Genomic DNA, 21877 nt, shown 5'->3' with positions numbered 1-21877 from the left:
CTCTCCTCCCTGGTACACTTTTTCTTTCCCACTTGCTCCAAAGTTGCAAAGAGACATTTGAGTGCTTGATTCCAAAAATATTCTAGTTTATTAACCTTTGGGCTTTGGTCAGGTCTGAGGAGGTAGAGAAAAGTCTGGAATTCCTTAATCTCACTGGAATGAAGCATGAAGGAAAGAGCTCCTTGGAATATTTGAATTTTAGCATCAGGCCGTTTAGTCATTAATGAGAAATCTATCTGGTCTGTCATAATCCACACCTTTCCCCCACATGCCTTTTCATTGCATCGATCATATATGTCAACTAGTAAAGAAGCCAGGTACAATATGGTTGAGGTATCTCCATAAATGATGAAGGTACTTGCTCTGCCCTCTGTAAAATGGAGGTTCAGTTTTTCAACCAGCTCAGCAAGTTTTTTCCAACTGTTTACGCTATTTAAATGCTGCTGTGGGATTATTTGGGTAAAAGCGGAGCAGATTCTATTCTGAGAGAACAGGGCCTCCAGGGAGAGCAGGAAACATTCTGCACTGTCGCCATCCTGAGTGAAGAGGCCAATCCATGTCCATCCAAAGTTCTTTAGCAGATAAATTATACCTTGAACCTGGTGATCTTCACCAAGGGCCATACGGAAGAAGGAAGGGTTGACTCCATTTCTCCTTTCAGAAGCAAAGGATCCATAGGCCAACTAAGAGGAGAGGAGACATTTCAGAAATGAGTTAGAAGAACGTTCTCCTAGTCTGTGTGAGATATTTTAGAAATAGAAATAGAATAATAGAATTGGAAGGGTCCTTGGAGGTCTTCTAGTCCAGGGGTCACCAACCCCTAAGGAGCCTTGGTGGTGCAGCGGACTGAAGTATGTTAAGTAGCACTTAGCTGCCAGCTGCCTGCAATTACTGTGAGGTCAAATCTCACCAAGCTCAAGGTTGACTCAGCCTTCCATCCTTCCGAGGTAGGTAAAATGAGGACCCGGTTTGTGGGGGCAATAAACTGACTTTGTATAAAAAAGAACACCACTTGGGGGGGGGCGAAAGCCCTACTAAGCAGGTATATACAAAAGTATGAAGGCTATTGCTTAATGCATTGTAAGACGCCCTGAGTCTCTGGAGAAGGGCGGCATATAAATCAAACCAATAAATAAATAAATAAATAAACCTTTCGGATGCCAGGAACCACTAAATTCATAATTTTAAATCCAGCAGACCACTAATATGATCTGCCTAATGAATGTCTGGGTGGGTGTGGCAAGGTGGTCATGTGACTGGGTGGGCGTGACCAACTTGATGTCACTCACGTCGAGGGGCGCCTTGCCAGCCTCTACTCACCACTCTTTACCTGCCCAACCAGGCTCCTTAGGGCCTCAACAGGAAGCAGTTGCTGGAGCTAAGCAGCCACCACGAGAAAGAATTGCCAAAACAGCTGGCTCAGTTCAAATTGGATCTGACCGAGAAGGAGGCTCAGCAGAAGCACCTCACAGAGGATACTAGCATAGGCTTTCCAAGCAGAGCAAAGACCTGCAGAAGTGCAAGGCCAGGTGCCAGCGCCTGGAGGCTCAGCAGGCTGAGATGGTCAGCCAGTTCCAGACCATGATGCAGTCTCACTGGAACAAGGCCCTCCGGCTCTTTGCCACCAGTAGTGCTTCCCTCCAGCCTTGGCCAATGCCCCACACCAGGAGGCTGAAGCAAACCCCAAGTCGGAATTTCTGCCTCCCTCTGACCTAGAAGGAGGAGACTCTCTGCAGCAACACAAACATTCATTAAACATATCTGGCCCAGGGGCCGTAGTTTGAGGACCCCTAATTTAGTGCAATATAAAAAATGCAAATATTTTTTCTACAGACCACCAAAATTTTCTTGTGGACCACCAGTTGGTGACTGCTGTTCTAGTCCAACCCCCTGCTTAGGCAAGAAACCCTACGTCACTTCAGACAAATGGTTATCCAACATCTGCTTAAAAACTTCCAGTATTGGAGCATTCACAACTTCTGGAGGCAAGTTGTTCCACCGATTAATTGTTCTAACTGTCAAGAAATTTCTCCTTAGTTCCAAGTTGCTTTTCTCGTTGATTACTTTCCACCCATTGCTTCTTGTCCTACCCTCAGGTGCTTTGGAGAATAGCTTGACTTTCTCTTCTTTGTGGCAGATATTGGGACACTGCTATCATTTTATTTATTTATTTTATTTTATTTTTCAGATTTCTATACCGCCCTTCTCCTTTCGGACTCAGGGCAGTGAACAGCCAAGATAAAACATTTGTACACAAAAGTTAAAATAGATTTAAAATAATTAAATAAAATTTGGCCCATAATTTAAAACATTTCACTTAAAATCAATATCAATTTTAAAAACCAACCATAAAATCCGGACAGCCCGGCTAACTGAAAAAGATAGGTTTTAAGGGCCTGATGAAAAGTCCGGAGGTCTGGGATCACTCGTATCTCTTGGGGGTAGATTGTTCCAGAGGTAGGTGCCACCACAGAGAAGGGTCTCCCCCTGGGGGTCGCCAGCCGACATTGTCTGGCCGACGGCACCCTGAGGAGGCCCTCTCTGTGGGAGCGAACTGGCCGGTGGGAGGCAATTGGTGGCAGAAGGCGGTCCCGTAAGTACCCCGGCCTAAGCCATGGAGCGCTTTAAAGGTGATCACCAACACCTTGAAGCGCACCCGGAAGTCCACCGGAAGCCAATGCAGCTCCTGCAGGAGAGGAGTCACATGGGAGCGCTGTCATCATGTCTCCTCTAGTACTTCTTTTCATCAGACTAGACACACTCAGTTCCAGCAAACCATTCTTCAAATGTTTTAGCCTCCAGTCCCCTAATCATCTTTCTTGCTCTTCTCTGCACTCTTTCTAGAGTTTTTCATGAAGCCTGCTTTGTAAAGATACCTATTTGTACCTTGATCGACTTTAGTGGTCTTTAGCAGGGAATGACTTAAAGTTACTGCTGATGAGACACAATAGCGAGCTCTACCATCAAGAGAATAAGGGGTGTATGTGTATTTGTGTGTGTGTGAAAAAAATAATTACTGAGGTTGTACAGTTAATGCTCAATAACCATAAATAAGAAATAGCAAGTCGACTACATTGTTTTCATGATATTAAAAGAAAAGAAATATTTATTGTGGTGTAGGGTTTCCTGCCTAAGCAAAGGATTAGATTAGAAGACCTCCAAGGTCCCTTCCAACTCTGTTATTCTATAATTCTAATTCTAGAATGAGATGACTCACAGCCACCATGTGGGTATGACTGGGTGGGCATGGCTAGGTGGTTCACTACAACTAGGTGGGCACAGATGAGTGTCATGGCCAGGTGGGCACACCAACTAACTTGATGCACACATACCCTTCCAAGCTTGAAGAAAGAAAGAAAATACAATTATTAGCAAAAAAATAGTTGTTTAGGATTCCAATCACAGTTGGCCAATAAAGAATTCTATTCTATTCTATTCTATTCTATTCTATTCTATTCTATTCTATTCTATTCTATTCTATTCTATTCTATTCTATTCTATCCTACCCTACCCTACCCTACCCTACCCTACCCTACCCTACCCTACCCTACTCTATTCTAAATTGGAATATGATCGAGTTTAATAGCAAAATCTCCAGTATGTTTATCATTGAATTTAATTCATTATCTATGATGTATTGTGTGTAGTTTCACCGTTATTGGGTGTTCTGCAAATGTAGGTTTCTCATCACAGAGCAACACATTTCCATACATAAGCATGTGTCTTAATAAATAAATTTTATATTTTTATGCTTTGGAATTCTATGTAAAAAATGTTGTTCGATTGCAAACTGGATCCCTTAAATTCTCTGGATAGTTTGTGCATTTCTTTCCTTTTTGGAGTTTTGGGGTTGCATTTCCACCACGTATGTCAGAAATTTCCTTCTGTCTTATGCCCTCTTCGGCACTTTGTCTATATGATTTGTCTCTTTTGGCAATTATTGATTGCGTTGTACCGTGTTTCCCCAAAAATAAGACCTTGTCTTTTTTATTTATTTATTTATTTATTTATTTATTTTTGAACCCTGAAATAAGCACTTGGCCTTATTGCCATGCATTCAAAAGCCCGATTGGGCTTATTATCAGGGGATGTCTTATTTTGGGGGAAACAGGGTATATCATCTGTAAAACATTTATATACAGTTCTCTCTCAGACAGTGGTGGTATCCAGCTGGTTCAGACTAGTTCGGGCGAACTGGTAGTGTCAAACTGCTGGTCCACCCGCTGCGGCCCTATGCCGTCCTATTTAGCTATGTTTTCTAAGCCACGTGCATGCATGCAAGCCTCAAGCGTGAGTAAAGCACTCACATTTTTGGTGTGCAGTGAACGGGTGGCAAAATTATGTGAAACCCACCTCTGCTCTCCAACTATACTACTATAGTCTACTCAGACTATATTGTATACTATTTGTACCTTAGAATCAGTTTCAGATTGCTGGCCTGAACAATTCATGTGGAGAGTGACAAGCCTGTGGTCACACAATTGATTTTGTGCCTAAAGCAGGGCTAGACCTCACTGGCGTCTAAACTACTACACCAAACTGACTCTCCAACAATAGCATGGAATAAATGCTATAAGCTTGTTCCATAGTTCTTCACATGTGGCATTGTAATTGTTCTGTGAAATTTTGCATGCACATTTTTATTTCTCCTCTCTCCACTTCAGATCTAAGTAGAACTTAATATACACAGTATACTTAATAGGGGATCTTTGTTCTTTGTAAGCATTTCAAATTCTGTCTTTATTTATTTATTTTTTTAATGTCCCTTCCTATTTCTAAGGTCGGATTTTATTCTTCCAATGATTTGCAAATACATCATTCTTGCTATATCTATTCATGAGATTTGGGTATTTTGTATTTGCCTATGTAATTTAATTATTTTTTTTTTACTGTAGTTATCTCTAATATAAAAAGCTAACTAAGACATTATTGGATTTATTGTTTATGGTGCAATCAGAACAATCTTGAACTAAATACACTCAAAACCGTAGAAATGGTGGAGAATTTTAGAAGAAAACCTCCTATACTACTACCTCTTACAATACTAGACAACACAGTATCAACAGTCGAGTCCTTCAAGTTTCTAGGTTCTATCATATCTCGAGACTTAAAATGGACACCTAACATCAAAAACATCATCAAAAAAGCACAACAAAGAATGTTCTTTTTCCGCCAACTCAGAAAGCTCAAACTGCCCAAGGAGCTGCTGATTCAGTTCTACAGAGGAATTACAGAGTCTGTCATCTGCACCTCCATAAGTGTCTGGTTTGTCTCTGCAACTAAACAAGACAGACACAGACTTCAGAGGATAATTAGAATTGCAGAAAAAAACATTGCTACCAATCTGCATTCCATTGAGGACCTGTATATTGCACAAGTCAAAAGGAGGGCTGTGAAAATATCCACAGACCCCTCACATCCTGGACAGAAATTGCTTAAGCTTCTATCCTCAAAATGATGCTATAGAACACTGCACACCAGAACAACTAGAAACAAGGACAGTTTTTTCCCAAATGCCACCACTCTGCTAAACATCTAAACAACACTGTCAAATTAACTGCTAAGCCTGTATTACTATTCTTCTCATCCTTACTAGTACCTCTCTCTTCTCAATTATAGCTATATCCATGTTGCTTGTTGCTTGTATCTTTACAACTTATATTGTTTTTATTGTTTCCTAGTATGATTTGATTGCTTATTAATATCCTATGACTATCACTAAGTGTTGTATCATATGATTCTTGATGAATATATTTTATTTTTTCTTTATGTACGCTGAGAGTATATGCACCAAGGACAAATTCCTTGTGTGTCCAATCACACTTGGCCAATAAAGAATTCTATTCTATTCTATTCTATTCTATTCTATTCTATTCTATTCTATTCTATTCTATTCTATTCTATTCTATTCTATTCTATTCCATTCCATTCCATTCCATTCCATTCCATTCCATTCCATTCCATTCTATTCTATTCTATTCTCTATTCTATGGCTATTTTCTCATATTCTAAATCTCCTTCCCCAATGTGTAGTTTAGTTTAGTTTAGTTTAGTTTATTAGATTTGTATACCGCCCTACTCCCGAAGGACTCAGGGCGGTGAACAGCCATGAAATAAAACATATCAATACAAAATTTAAAATAGAAATAAAACAAGTTAGATAAATTTGGCTGAACCATATTTAAAACCCCAATAATTTAAAACCAAATTTAAAATTCCCATTTAAAAGAGAAGTTTAGGTCAGGCCGGCTTGCTGGAATAAGAACGTCTTCAGCGTGCGACGGAAGGTACGCAGATCCGGAATCCTCCGTATCTCGGGGGGGAGCTCGTTCCAGATAGTAGGTGCCCCCACAGAGAAGGCTCTCCCCCTGGGGGCCGCCAGTCGACATTGTTTGGCCGACGGCACCCGGAGGAGCCCCTCTCTATGGGAGCGTACTGGTCGGTGGGAGGCTATTGGTGGTAGCAGGCGGTCCCGTAGATAACCAGGTCCTGAGCCATGGAGCGCTCTAAAGGTGATGACCAAAACCTTGAAGCGCACTCGGAAGACCACCGGGAGCCAGTGCAGCTCGCGCAGGAGAGGCGTTACATGGGAGCGCCACGTCGCTCCCATCACCACCCGCGCGGCCGCACTCTGCGCCAGTTGGAGCCTCCGAGTGCTCCTCAAGGGGAGCCCCATGTAGAGAGCGTTACAATAGTCCAGACGGGAGTGTAGAAAGTATCTCCCCAGGTATGCAGATGTCCTTGGAACTCATATGGCTTTTATTTTCTCATTATTTAATAAAACACAATCCTGAAAAGCAAGCTGTAAAAAATAAATAAATCCCAAAGATATATCAAAGAAAAATGATTCCCGTCTAGAGACCTCACCTGTGGAATTTTGTAAAGAGTTAAGATGTCTGCCACTTGGAAGGAGATATCAGAATTTAATCCTGCAATCATGGCTATCACATTCTTCTTGGAGTCACAATTGTAATTGAAGACTGTGTTTTGCTGTGATTTGAAGAGAAGCTGCAAAATACTGTGATAGAAAGTTTTTTTGTGGTTGTAACTGTCCACAATGTAGAATCCAAGGGTGATATTGGACAAGATCTCCGGATTCCCATTGATCTCATTTAGGGCAAATGCCAAGGCTAAATTATGCTGGTAAAAATTTCTGTTTATTTTGAAAATAGAGATATATCGTTATTTTTCATGAAATCAACAACAGGATCAAAGTGCATAATTTAACAACATCCTCCCCCATTTTGAAAGACTGTGCAAGATTCTTAGCTTAAGTTTAGCTAACCACAAATGACAGATAACGTCTGGGTTGCTAAGAAATGGCATGTAGATATTGATGGAAGCTCCAGGGGTTGCATTTGACTAGAAGGAACTGTTAAATAAAGCCAACCTTCGTTGATCTGATGGTTGGACTTGATTAATTACCAAGAAATCCTAGAAGTGTAAACTAAACTGGCAGGAAAAGTCCCAGAACTAAAAGGGAAGTCAGTGCTGCAAATTAATATAATTGAGCGAGTCTAGAGGTATTTCACAAGAAGAGTCCTCCACTCCTCTGCTCACAACAGAATACCTTATGCTTGAAATTTTGAGCTTAGACAATTTAGAATTATGCTGAGTTCGGTCTGACCTAAGTGTAATACACAAAATTATCTGCTACAACATCCTACCTATCAATGACTACTTCAGCTTTAACCACAATAATACACGAACACACAATAGATACAAACTTAAAATAAACTGCTCCAAACTCGATTGCAGAAAATAGGACTTCAGCAACAGAGTGGTCAATGCCTGGAATGCACTACCTGACTCTGTGGTTATTTCCCCAAACCCCCAAAACTTTAACCTTAAACTGTCTACCGTGGACCTCACCCCATTCCTAAGAGGTCTGTAAGGGGCGTGCATAAGCGCACCATCATACCAACCATCCCTGTCCTAATGTCCCCATTTATTCATATCCATTTCCTGTATTCATAATCATGTCTATACTTATATGTGTAATCTTATACATGCTTGACAAATAAATAAATAAAATAAAATAAATAAATTTGCCAATTAGAATGCATAGTCATGAGATCATTAGAATTCAGTGTTGATTTAAGTTGGAGCAAATGGCTGTCTAATCATTAGAAAGATTCTGAGTGAGATGTGCAATTAAGAAATATGAACTGCAAACAAACAAGCAAACAATTTAAATAAAGGTTACAAGCCATTCTAACCGTAACCTGATACTCCATCACTTCAACAACTGTGATGGATTTTGAACTGCTAAGTAGCATCAGAACTATCTAGTTCTAAACAGAGGGATAGAATCAAGATTACGTGACGTGTTAATACCACTTTATAACGCGTTGGTAAGGCCACACTTGGAATACTGCATCCAGTTTTGGTTGCCATGATGTAAAAAAGATGTTGAGACTCTCGAAAGAGTGCAGAGAAGAGCAACAAAGATGTTTAGGGAACTGGAGGCTAAAACATATGAAGAACGGTTGCTGTAACTGGATATGTCTAGTGTGATAAAAAGAAGGACTAGGGGAGACATGATAGCAGTGTTCCAATATCTCAGGGGCTGCCACAAAGAAGAGGGAGTCAAGCTATTCTCCAAAGCACCTGAGGGTATACCAAACAAGAAGCAATGGGTGGAAACTAATCAAGGAGAGAAGCAACTTAGAACTAAGGAGAAATTTCCTGACACTGAGAACAATTAATCAGTGGAACAACTTGCCTGCAGAAGTTGTGAATGCTCCAACACTGGAAGTTTTTAAGAAGATGTTGGATAACCATTTATCTGAAGTGGTGTAGGGTTTCCTGCCTAAGCAGGGGGTTGGACTAGAAGACCTCCAAGGTCCCTTCCAACTCTGTTATTCTATTCTATTCTATTCTATTCTATTCTATTCTATTCTATTCTATTCTATTCTATTCTACTCTACTCTACTCTACTCTACTCTACTCTACTCTATTCTATTCTATTCTATTCTATTCTATTCTATTCTATTCTAAGAAATATGAACTGCAAACACACAAGCAAGCAAACAAACAAACAAATAAACAAATAAGTAAAGGTTTCAGACATTCTAATCCTAACCTGATACTCCATCACTGCAACCATTGTGATGGATTTTGAACTGCTGAGTAGCATCAGAACTGTCTAGTTATTTGGATGAGAGATAACCAAGAAAACCAGCAGCTACAGGCTGGACTTTGAGTTTTAAAGAGGAAAAGAAAAATGTCCATTAAAAAAAACTCCCATTGTGTTGTTTGAAACAAAATTGCATGCATGTTTCTATTTCATCGTGCAAAGGCATTAAAACAATCATTTTTAAAAATAACTTGTATTTTCTCACACTGACATTTCAAAATAGAAAGAGAGAGATTCTCAAATATCGCAAGGATGGGACATACAAATTTCAGGATGTATTTAACAGTAACTTATTCAGTGACAAGCAAATTTCCTACCCTCGGATATCCCTATGTTCTGAAAAAGGAGATCTCTGGAAAGAATGCAAGGAAAAAATCGAAGAGACTTGGGATGTGATCCCACCAATGACATAATCTCCAGGCAAATAAAACTCATGTGAAAGATGTCTGGGCTCAGTCCATCCCATTTCTTTGCTCACTAAATGAGGAAACATAAGTAGAAATATCATGTGCTGCACCGTTTGAACATTCCTTCCTCTCTTTAGGCACATTTCTGGAATCATATATTGTTTGCTGACTTCTAACAAGGCTTCAACGGACGCGGTGGCTCAGTGGCTAAGATGCTGAGCTTGTCGATCGAAAGGTCAGCAGTTCAGTAGTTCAAATCCCTAGTGCTGCGTAATGAGGTGAGCTCCCGTTTCTTGTCCCAGCTTCTGCCAACCCAGCAGTTCGAATGCACGTAAAAAATGCAAGTGGAAAAATAGGGACCCCCTTTGGTGGGAAGGTAACAGCGTTCTGTGCACCTTTGGTGTTGAGTCATGCCAGCCACATGACCACAAAGATGTCTTCAGACAGCGCTGGCCCTTCGGCTTTGAAATGGAGATGAGCACCGCCTCCTAGAGTCAGGAACGACTGGTACATATGTGCGAGGGGAACCTTTACCTTTACCTAACAAGGCTTCAGATGAAGTAGTGAATTCTTCTTTGCTAGAGGCCTTTCAAGAGAAGATAGCTGATGATTTGCAAGAGAGGTGCAAAATATACTGCCTGTGAAGTGAGTTGGGTTAGATGACTTCAAAGCTTCTCTCTGACTTTGAGAGTCATTTACTTTAAGTGGAGATCATCAAGAGGAAAATTTCTCTCTTGATTTACCAGAGAGAAATGTGGAAACCAGGAAGTGCTGTTTAAGCTATCTGAATAGGAACTTTGCTCCACTCTTCCACATCAGCACTGAAGGGGCTTTCTAAATTACATATAGTCAATGTACACATAATCATTATTTCATGGGCTTCAGAAATCTCCTAACATAACCAAGAAAAAACAAATGATAGTGATTTCAGTAATGACAGGAAAGATAACTAGCATCAACCAAGGTCAAGTTGGAGTAATGGCTTTGGTTGTAAACATGTTCTCTACTCCCACCCATCCTCCTCTTCCAGTTGAGTTAATAATAATGTTTTCCTTTAAACATGGGGGGGGATCATCTTGTCTCCATAGAAAAGAAATGCAAGCTTTTAAAAGAAATATTTGAAGGCTAGTCTAGAAAAGATTGAGGGCATACAAAAAAAGATTGTAAAAATGAGGAGGCAGAGGACAATTATTTATGGATTAAAATGTTGATACTTGAATATTCATAAACGCGCAATACTGATAGTAATTTGATCATGTCTTATTCTCTACCCATGTCTAAAATATAATAATGTGACCAAAAATGAACTTGAAATAAGTTATAAGATAACTTTATTGTCATTTTTTTTTTACCGTGAGCACACTGGCCCGCATTAAAAATGAAATTCTATTGTCTGCTCTCAAGAGAAAGTATATATCTACCCAAACATCTACATAAACACACATATACACTGTCCAATTCCAATGAATGTACTCATTACAAGTGGAATTCCGAGGCATTGCAATTCCTCAAAGAACAAATTTCTTTAGATACATCATCTTGGCACTTCTGGTGAAAAGCCAGTACTGAAGTTCCCATGCTTTTCACCCAATATAAGTATTAGTTTCTCAATTTTCCAAAACAAACTGTCACATTGTCCAACCAAGATGGGAGGTGGTTGCTTGGTGACTTTTCTCCTCCTCCAGTCAGCCAGCCATTGGAACGCGCTTTTTTTAAAAAAATTTTTTTTAATTTTTTTTAATTTTTTTTTTATTGAAAAGTTTTAAAAAGTTTTACAAACATTTCCCCTTCCCCCTCCCTCCTCCCCTTCCAACCCTCCCCTCCCTCCCCCCCCCACTTCCCAGAGCAAAATACAGGGTATAACATTTGACAATCATAAACTAACATAAGCTAATTATCTATAGCCTCCTATCCCCCTCTTGAACTTTTAACTCCCCTTTTACTAAACTAAATTTAAGTACTTTATAAAATCTCTTTGATCATTCATAAGCTATTTGAAATTTTTTAGACCGATATTTGCCTTGAATATAATCAATCCATCTTCTCCATTCTAACATATATTTCTCATTTGAATGGTCCTTTAGATATGCTGAAATTTTCACAATTTCTGCTAAATTTACTACTTTTAATGTCCATTCTTGAATAGTAGGTAAATCTTCCTTCTTCCAGTACTGCGCCACCAAGAGTCTTGCTGCAGTTATTAGGTTCAAAATCAAATTAGTCTCTATAGCCATACAATCTGTAATTATATCTAACAAAAACAACTGTGGAGTAAACTTTATCCTTTTTAAAAAAATATTTTGAATAATCCACCATATTTTTATCCAAACTGCTTTAACTTTTTTACAAGTCCACCAGACATGAAAATAGGTAGCATCAACACAATCACATCTCCAACATTTGGGTTGTAGGTTTGGGTACATACAAGCTAACTTTTTGGGATCCAAATGCCATCTATAAAACATTTTATAAAAAATTTCTCTCAGATGTTGAGCTTGTGTAAATTTTACATTTCTTACCCAGATCCCATGTTTCCATCATTATTGGTTCCTCAAAATTTTGTGCCCATTTTATCATACAATCTTTAACTCTGTCTCCGAGTCTATTTCTATCAAAATATTATACAACCTTTTTATGTGCATTCTACTCTGGTCCCTAATTTGTTTTATTAAATTTTCTTCACTTTGTGTAATACCAATTTTCTGATCTTTTTTCCATCTATTCTGCAGCTGTATGTACTGAAACCAGGTTTGAATTGCCCTTTCCTGTCTTAATACATTCAAAGACTTTAACTGTAGTACATTTCTTTCTGTAATCAGAAGTTCTTTATAAGTAATTACATCCTGTCTTTGTTCTATACCGTTGGAATGTGCTTGACTCATCAGCTAGCTATGTTGTTTTGGCTGAAGGTTCTCTAGATATACCTACACCCTGTACACATATATACTGTACATATACAAACACATACATACATTATATCTATATATGCATATATATGTGTGTGTGTATTCATGAGGTTGATGCTAAATGGAACTAAATTGCGACTGAATCTAGATCAGGGGTGTCAAATTCAATTTCATTGAAGGCCACATCAGAGTTGTATTTGTCCTGGGGGCCAGGGTGGGCATGGTCAGGGTAGGCGTGGCCAGCTTGACGTTACTTGTGTCAGGGGCACCTGTGGCGGCCCAGGTGCTCTGCCAGCAAAAACAGGCCAAAAGCTCTGTTTTTGGCTGCAATGGTCTCATGCAACCCTCTACTAGCAAAAATGGAACTCAGGAGGGTTGTCTGCGGACCTCCTGAGCTCCATTTTTGCTGGCAGAGGCACCACAGGCCATTCCTTTGCTGTTTCAGGGGGGCCACCCATGGGCCAGATCTAATCACCCCATGGGCCAGATCCAAGCCCCAGGGCCTTGAGTTTGACACCCCAATCTAGATGTTCTGCCTCAGTTACCACAAAGTCTCCTCCCAGAAGGTAATAAGGAAAACAAGTCATGAAGAGGATGTGTCATGTCCCAGACAATCCTGAGGACCCTGGGCAAGCATCACTTATGTCCTGGATAGAAGGAAGTGAACTGCCAATGATGTTTTCTCAAGCTCAAGACAACACAGTGGAAGACTTAAGGAAGAAAGTTATGAGCCTCACAAGCAACATCACAATGGCCAGGGAGAAGGGGCAGGGCTTGAATGAGAATACTGGTGTCATCCATCTGCTCTCCCATCATATATGCAGAAACACTTACTACACTGGATGTACTGGATTTTTCTCCTAGTTGGTGTTGAAACATAAAGACAGTTTTCTGGTCAAATACCCCTATATGTATTTGGGACGAGTGTAAGATTTCCCACACAATGGTAGTTAAAATAGAAGACTGGTTTTAGTTCATATAATTTCTAGCAGATGTGAAAAGCATGCCGAACAATGTTTTCTCTTTAGATTCAACTGCAACCCTTGGATTTAGGTTCCAGAGTCTTCCACCAAATTGCATATAATTATAAAGTTTAAAAATGAGAATGAACAAAAGAGACCAGGTGCAGGAATCTAAGATTGATTTACTCATTTCTGTCACTTTTTTTCAGGACTATAGTTACTTCAAAGTTGCCACCTTGTTTTCCCCAAAATAAAACATTCCCAGATAATAAGCCCAATCGGGCTTTTGAGTGCATGGCAATAAGGCCAAGTGCTCATTTCAGGGTTCAAAAAAAAATACAAGACAGAGTCTTATTTTTGGAGAAACACGATAAATGTATGGTTATAGGATGAGTACTACCTGTAATTCAACACAGCCAGCTATTTCTATAAAAGTTGTTAATTTAGGAAATAATAGCTCATACTTTGAATTACACTCAATATCCTGTATGTCAACTCATTCAAATAAAAACTTTATTATTGTAAACTTCCAAAATTTGGTACAAAGCATAAATTTGAATCCTAATAACTATAGGAATAAGGGACCTGGTGGCTCAGTGGCTAAGACACTGAGCTTGTCAATCAAAAGGTTGGCAGTTCAGCAGTTCACATCCCTAGTGCTGCATAACAGGGTGAGCTCCTGTTACTTGTCCCAGCTTCTGCCCACCTAGCAGATCAAAAGCACGTAAAAAATGCAACTAGAAAAATAGGGACCACCTTTGGTGGAAAGGTAACAGTGTTCCGTGCGCCTTTGGCATTGAGTCATGCCGACCACATGATCATGGAGACATCTTCGGACAGCACTGGCTCTTTGGCTTTGAAATGGAGATGAGCACCACCCCCTAGAGTCAGGAACGACTAGCACATATGTGTAAGGGGAACCTTTACCTTTAACTATATGAAGGTGAACATGCTTAGTCGATTGGATGAATGAGAAATTTAATATAAATTATTATAGATCCACCAAGTATAAATAAATAAAGTAAAATAAGGAGCACATATCAAAAGGAAAATATAGTAAAAAAAATGAGAAAAATGTACTATTCTAATAGTCTTACCAATAACCATATCAATTTTAATTGACCCACAATTAATTTCCATTTAGTAAAACATATGTTTAACAGGCTCATAATCCAAACCTAGCATCAACTTGTGTTAAAGTCCATCAGAGGGACATTTATATATATTCAATTAAACTGAGAAGCGTAAATGCTTTCCAGCCTTTAATATAAACACATTGTAAAAGAGAGGCGTTGTTCTATAAATTAAAAATTCAATAAAAGTGGAACAAATATATGCAGATTCAGAGGGCAGAGTTTTGATGGCGGAGATAATTGATAATAATATGAAGATACTCTTAGTTGCAATATACGGGCCAAATAATAACCAGAGTGATTTCTATCGAAATTTACATACGAAAATAATTGAAATGGACTATGATAATATATGTATGATGGGAGATTTTAATGGAATAGTAGATAAAAAACTGGATTATAAAACAATAAAAATAGAAAGATATAATAGAAAAACACTGCTGAATTCTTTTTTTAAAATGATAGAGGAAACAAATCTGAAAGATATATGGAGAGTCAGAAATGGGGAGAATAGACAATACACTTTTTACTCAAACAGGCATTCATCTTGGTCAAGGTTAGATATGATATGGACAACAATGGACTTGATTTCGAAAATTGAGCAGGTGGAAATAGACACTAATCTATGGGCTGATCATAATCCAGTGATAGTAACCTGGAAAGGCCAAAAAAGGAAAGCTAGATGGACTTTGAATAATACAATCTTAAAAGAAAAAGAATTTGTACAGAAAATGCAAAGAGAGCTGGAGTTTTTTTTAAGGAGAATAAAAAGGAAGATACATCGATACAAAACCGTTGGGATACAATGAAGGCTTACACTAGAGGCATAATAATAAATTATACAAAGAAAAGGAATGTGAAAAAAAGACAAACTTTTATAATATTAAAGGATGAATATAAGAGATTTGAAAAGGAACTCCAGAAAGATCCACATAAGAAAGATGTAAAAATGAAAATGGACATGTTGAAAAATAAAATGGACTTACTGGAGAAGGAAGAGCTAGCCCAAAAAATAAGAAGTGCTAAACAGAATTATTTTGAAAATGTGAATAAACCAGGAAGATGGCTAGCATATGAATTGAAAAAAGAAAGGAAATAAAAAAAATAATAATAATGCAACTAATTGATGATCAAGGACAAAGTAAATCTGGAAATAAAGAGATGGGAAAAATAATACAAGAATATTATAGGCAACTTTATAAAAGAAAGTTGGTTGGAGAGGGGAAAGTTAAAAAATATCTACAGAATGCAAAATTACTTTTGATCCCCAAGGAAGAAATGCTAGATGGGCGTATAACAATGATGGAATTAACAGAAGCACTTAAGAAACAAAATAATGGAAAGACACCAGGACCAGATGGCTTGCCTGTTGAATACTATAAGACATTACAAGAATCTTTATGCCTTCCACTTTTGGATGTTATGAATGAAGTAATGATAAATAAAACAATACCCCAATCATGGACTGAGGCTTATATCACACTGATTCACAAAGAAGACACAGATCCACAGCAAATTAAAAACTATAGGCCTATATCCCTGCTAAACTCGGACTATAAAATTTTTGCTTCAATACTAGCAGAAAGACTTAAGAGATACTTGAATAACTTTATACACTCAGATCAAAATGGATTTCTTCCAAAAAGACAAATTAGAGACAATATAAGAATAATTTTGAATACCTTAGAATATTATGAAGCACACCCTGAAAAACAAATGGCTTTGATATTCCTAGACGCACAAAAAGCATTTGATAATGTGAACTGGCGATTTATGATGTTACAAATGGAAGAGATGGGCTTCGGAAGGAAATCTATTCAGGCAATTGAAGCTATATATTCGAAACAGATGGCAAAGGTAATCTCAGAACCACTGAATTATACCTTTCAAAGATCCTGGAGCACAGGGGAACTGCCAGAAGATTGGAAAAGAGCTGATGTAGTTCCCATCTTCAAAGAAGGGGGGAAAATAGATCCAGGAAACTACAGACCTATCAGCCTGATCTCAATACCAGGGAAGATTCTGGAAAAGATAATCAAACAATGAATCATCAAACACCTAGAAGCAAACCAAGTAATAACCAAAAGCCAACATGGTTTTGTCAAAAACAGATTATGCCAAACTAATCTTATTGCATTCTTTGACAAAGTAACAAAATTAGTGGATCAGAGGAATGCTGTCGATATAATTTACTTGGACTTCAATTAAGCATTTGATAAAGCAGACCATAACATACTACTAGATAAAGTAGAAAAATGTGAGTTAGACAGCATCACCACCAGATGGATTCGTAACTGGCTGACCAACTGCACTCAACGTGTAGTCCTCAATGGAACTGCATCTACATGGAGGGAAGTATGCAGTGGAGTACCCCAGGGCTCTGTTTTAGACCCAGTGCTCTTCAACATCTTCATCAATGACTTGGACAAGGGGATAGATGGGGGAACTCATCAGATTTGCAGATGACACCAAGCTGGCAGGAATAGCCAACACTCCAGAAGATAGGCTCAAGATACAGAAGGATCTTGACAGAATTGAACATTGGGCACTATCTAACAAAATGAAATTCAACAGTGAAAAAAGCAAGGTTCTACATTTAGGGAAGAAAAACAAAATGCACAGGTACCGTATATGTGGTACCTTGCTCAATAGTAGTAACTGTGAGAGGGAACTTGGAGTCCTAGTGGACAACCATTTAGATATGAGCCAGCAATGTGCAGCAGCTGCCAAAAAAGCGAACACAGTTCTGGGCTGCATAAACAGAGGTAGAATCAAGATGATGTGAAGTGTTAATACCACTTTATAATGCTAAAGTTCCAATAGCAGTGTTCCAATATCTCAGGGGTTGCCACAAAGAAGAGGGAGTCAAACTATTCTTCAAAGCACTTGAGGGTAAAACAAGAAGCAATGGGTGGAAACTAATCAAGGAGAGAAGCAATTTAGAACTAAGGAGAAATTTCCTGACAGTTAGAACAATTAATAAGTGGAACAACTTGCCTGCAGAAGTTGAGAATGCTCCAACACTGGAAATTTTTAAGAAGATGTTGGATAACCATTTGTCTGAAGTGGTGTAGGGTTTCCTGCCTGGTAGGGGGTTGGACTAGAAGACCTCCAAGGTCCCTTCCAACTCTGTTATTCTGTTCTATTCTATTCTATTCTGTTCTGTTCTGTTCTGTTCTGTTCTGTTCTGTTCTGTTCTATTCTATTCTACTTAAGAGATCACTAAGAAATCCTATAACTCTAGTCTATACTTGGGGGCGGGGGGGGAAGTCCCAGAAGAAAATGAAGGTCATGGCTTTCTTGCGACTGGAATTACAAGTTAATGTGGTCATGAAAAATCACAGATAAGATAAGTCAAGGTTGATCAAATTAGCTACCTTTCAAAGCTTATTGAAATTCTAATCCCCTCCCAAGATCATCGTGCAATTGTGACAATTTTAACATATTTCAAAGGTTACTGTTTGGATGGCATACAACCAAGAAACCAGTGGTGGGATCCTTCCAGTTTAACAATCGGTTCGGTGATTGTGTGTTGTGTGCGCAGTTTGAAGAAATCTTCACTTCCGAGTTTCTTCGGAGGAGTAAAACAGCTGATTTGCATAGCAATCGGCACTGCCGTGCGAATCAGCTGAGAGATAAAGGTAGGAAAATGGTGCGGGTGGGTGGGTGGGCCCCTCTAATCATCAGGGTGAACCGGTTCGCTCCCAGATGATCATCAGAGCTACCGGTTCGCCTGAACTGGTCCAAACCAGTAGGATCCCACCATTGCACTTACAGCTACAACTTGTACTAGGGAGTTCAAAAATGAAAAAAAAAAAAGTCTTCCCACTAAATTGTTTACAAGAAAAATTGCCTCAGTGTGTCCAAAGTTCTATGACATATCATCAATGTATTTGAGTTCACATGCAGTTAGAGAAAAACATCTCCCATTTAGTCACACCAATACACGAAAACGGAAAGAAGGAGATTTCCAAACATAACGTTAGAAGGCCAAGGGTATTTTAAAATAGTAAAACCTTTTGAAGGAATTTGAGAGGAATTGCCTTACCTGTTCCTCATCATATATTCTGATGAAGGAGACAACTTGAAATTAGGCAAGAGGCAGATTTGAATAACCTGAGATGTGATCGCACCAACGACATAATCCCCAGGCTGAAAGGACTCATGTGGAAAAGAAATGAGCTCAATCCTACCCATTACTTTGCATGCTAAGTGAGGCAACGTCAGTAGGAATATCATGTGCTGCACCATATGAACATTCCCTCTTCTCTTTAGGTACATTTCTGGAATCCTATGGTGTGTGTTGTGCTCTTAAAAAGGCTTCCACAGAAAGTCATGTATTCTCTTTCACTAGAGGTCTTAAGGGACGCAGTGGCTCAGTGGCTAAGATGCTGAGCTTGTCGATAGAAAGGTTGGCAGTTCAGCGGTTTGAATCCCTAGCACCGCGTCACGGGGTGAGCTCCCATTACTTGTCCCAGCTTCTGCCAACCTAGCAGTTCGAAAGCACATTAAAAAATGCAAGTTGAAAAATAGGAACCACCTTTGGTGGGAAGGTAAAAGTGTTCTGTGCACCTTTGGCATTGAGTCATGCTGGCCACATGACCACGGAGACATCTTCAAACAGCACTGGCTCTTTGGCTTTGAAACGGAGATGAGCACCACCCGCTAGAGTCAGGAACGACTAGCACATATGTGCGAGATGGAACCTTTACCTTTGCCTTAGAGGTCTTAAGATGGATGATGGTCTACCAGAAGAAGAAGATGCAAAAGTCCCTTCCCTATGAAGTGGGTTGGATTACGTGAATTTTAACCTTCCCTCCAACTCTGCTATTCTTTTACTTTAAGTAGAGATCATCAGCAGGAAACAATCTACAACATCTGGAGGCAAGTTATTCCACTGATTAATTGCTCTAACTGTCAGGAAATTTCTCCTTAGTTCTAGATTGGTTCTCTTATTGATTATTTCCATCCATTGCTTCTTGTTCTGCCTTCAGGTGGTTTGGAAAATAGGTGGACCCCTCTTCTTTGTGACAGTTTGTTAGGTATTGCAGCACTGCTATCATGTCATGCCTAGTTCTTCTTTTCATTAAACTAGACATACCCAAATCCTTCCTCCAGTCCCTTAATCATCTTTGTTGCTCTTCTCTGCACTCTTTCTAGAGTCTCAACATCTTTTTTATATCGTGGTGATTAAAACTGGATACAATATTCCAAGTGTGGCCTTACCAAGGCATTATAAAGTGGTATTAACCACATGATCTTGATTCTATCCCTCTATTAATGCAGCCAAGGATTGCATTGGCTTTTTTTGGCAGCTGCAGCACATGGCTGGCTCATGTTTAAGTGATTGTCCACTAGGGCTCTAAGATCCCTCTTGCAGTCACTACTTTTAAGTCAGGTACCACCTATTCTGTACCTGTGCATTGGTTTTCATTGCCTAAATGTAGAACCCTACTTTTCTCACCATTACATTTCATTTTGTTAGATAGAGCCCAGTCTTCAAGTCTGTCAAGATCCTTCTGTATCTTCAGCCTATCTTTTGGAGTGTCAGCTATTCCTGCCAGATTGCTGTCATCTCCAGATTTGATGAGTTCCCCTTCTATAAAAGGTAAAGGTAAAGGTTCCCCTCACACATATGTGCTAGTCATTCCCAACAATAAGGGGCAGTGCTCATCTCTGTTTCAAAACCAAGGAGCCAGTGCTGTCCAAAGACGTCTCCGTGGTCATGTAGTTGGCATGACTAAATGCCAAAGGTGCATGGAATTCTGTTACCTTCCCATCAAAGGTGGTCCCTATTTTTTCTACTTGCATTTTTTACGTGCTTTCGAACTGCTAGGTTGGCAGAAGCTGGGACAAGTAACAGGATCTCAGCCCGTTACGTGGCACTAGGGATTCGAACTGCTGAACTGCCGACCTTTCAATCAACAAACTCAGCATCTTAGCCACTGAGCCACCATGTCCATTCTATACCCCTTCTACACCCTAAATCATTGAAGAAGATATTGAAGAGTATTGGGCTTAAGGCAGAGCCTTGGGTATCTCATACTTCCCTCCATGTAGAAGCAGTTCCATTAAGGACTAATGTCAGCATTCCAGAACAACCCAACTCCAATCAAGAACTCTGAGACAGGTATCATCTCAAATCTTCCATTTATCAGTAGGTATACTGGCACATCTGGGAAAACCCGAATCTGAGAGTTCTGGGTTTTCCTTCAATAAATCAAAATCCGAAATCCAGTCCCTGCTTCCACACTGTCAACTACATGTTGAGTACTGTTGATCAGACAGTTACAAATCTATCTGGTGGTGATGCTGTCTAACTCATATTTTTTTTTTTTTATCAAGTAGTAGATTGTGGCTTACTTTATCAAATGCCTATTTTATAAATGCAATTTATATCTGCAGCATTGCCTCAGCATTTTCACTAATTTTCCACTAATTTTATCACTAGTCAGCTCAAGACAACATGCAACAGACTGGAAGATTATTCGTTGCATTTGACTATGCATCCAGAATCAGATTCATCACTCTCCTTCTGGTCAACTTAAGGAAAAAAGTAATGGGACATGAATACAACATCGCAATGCCTATGGGAAAGGCTCAGGCATTGAATGAAAATACTGCTGTCATTCACCTGCCTTCCTAAGACACATGCTCAAACATACACCACAATAGATGTATGGCATATTTCTCCTGAATTGTCTTCAAATATAAAGATTTTTTTTTTATCTAAGACCATTTGGAACAACTATTACTTTTTCCCCAAACAATAGTAATTAAAATAGTAGATTGGGATTAGGTCACATAATTTCCAACAGCGATGTTTTTTTCTCTAGATTGGGTACAAACCTTGGATGTAATTCCCCAAGCCCTCCCCCAAATGACCAGGTAATTCTAAAGTTTAGAATAGAATAGAATAGAATAGAATAGAATAGAATAGAATAGAATAGAATAGAATAGAATAGAATAGAATAGAATAGAATAGAATAGAATAACAGAGTTGGAAGGGACCTTGGAGGTCTTCTAGTCCAACCCCCTGCTTAGGCAGGAAACCCTACACCACTTCAGACAAATGGTTATCCAGCATCTTCCTTAAAACCTCCAGTGTTGGAGCATTCACAACTTCTAGAGGCAAGTTGTTCCACTGACTAATTGTTCTCAGTGTCAGGAAATTTCTCCTTAGTTCTAAATTGCTTCTCTCCTTGATTAGTTTCCACTCATTGCTTCTTGTCCTACCCTCGGGTGCTTTGGAGAATAGCTTGACTCTCTCTTCTTTGTGGCAGCCCCTCAGATATTGGAACATGGCTATCATGTCTCCCCTAGTCCTTCT

At 39.2% G+C, this 21877-nt stretch overlaps 1 long non-coding RNA gene across 1 annotated transcript; it reads right to left on the bottom strand.

Moving 5' to 3' along the window:
• Nucleotides 1-69: 69 nt before the first annotated feature.
• Nucleotides 70-2933, bottom strand: LOC132709845 (uncharacterized). The gene is made up of 2 exons (XR_009620804.2): nt 2887-2933; nt 70-683 (listed from the first exon to the last, which is right to left on the bottom strand). It is a non-coding gene; the product is annotated as an uncharacterized LOC132709845 (long non-coding RNA).
• Between the last annotated feature and the right edge of the window lie 18944 nt (nt 2934-21877).

This window comes from Pantherophis guttatus, chromosome 4 (genome assembly GCF_059756535.1).
Source record: "Pantherophis guttatus breed Tessera chromosome 4, ASM5975653v1, whole genome shotgun sequence".
Classification (NCBI taxonomy): Eukaryota; Metazoa; Chordata; class Lepidosauria; order Squamata; family Colubridae; genus Pantherophis; species Pantherophis guttatus.
The sequence above is the reverse complement of the archived record's forward strand: the minus strand, read 5'-3'. Positions and strand labels throughout refer to the sequence as shown.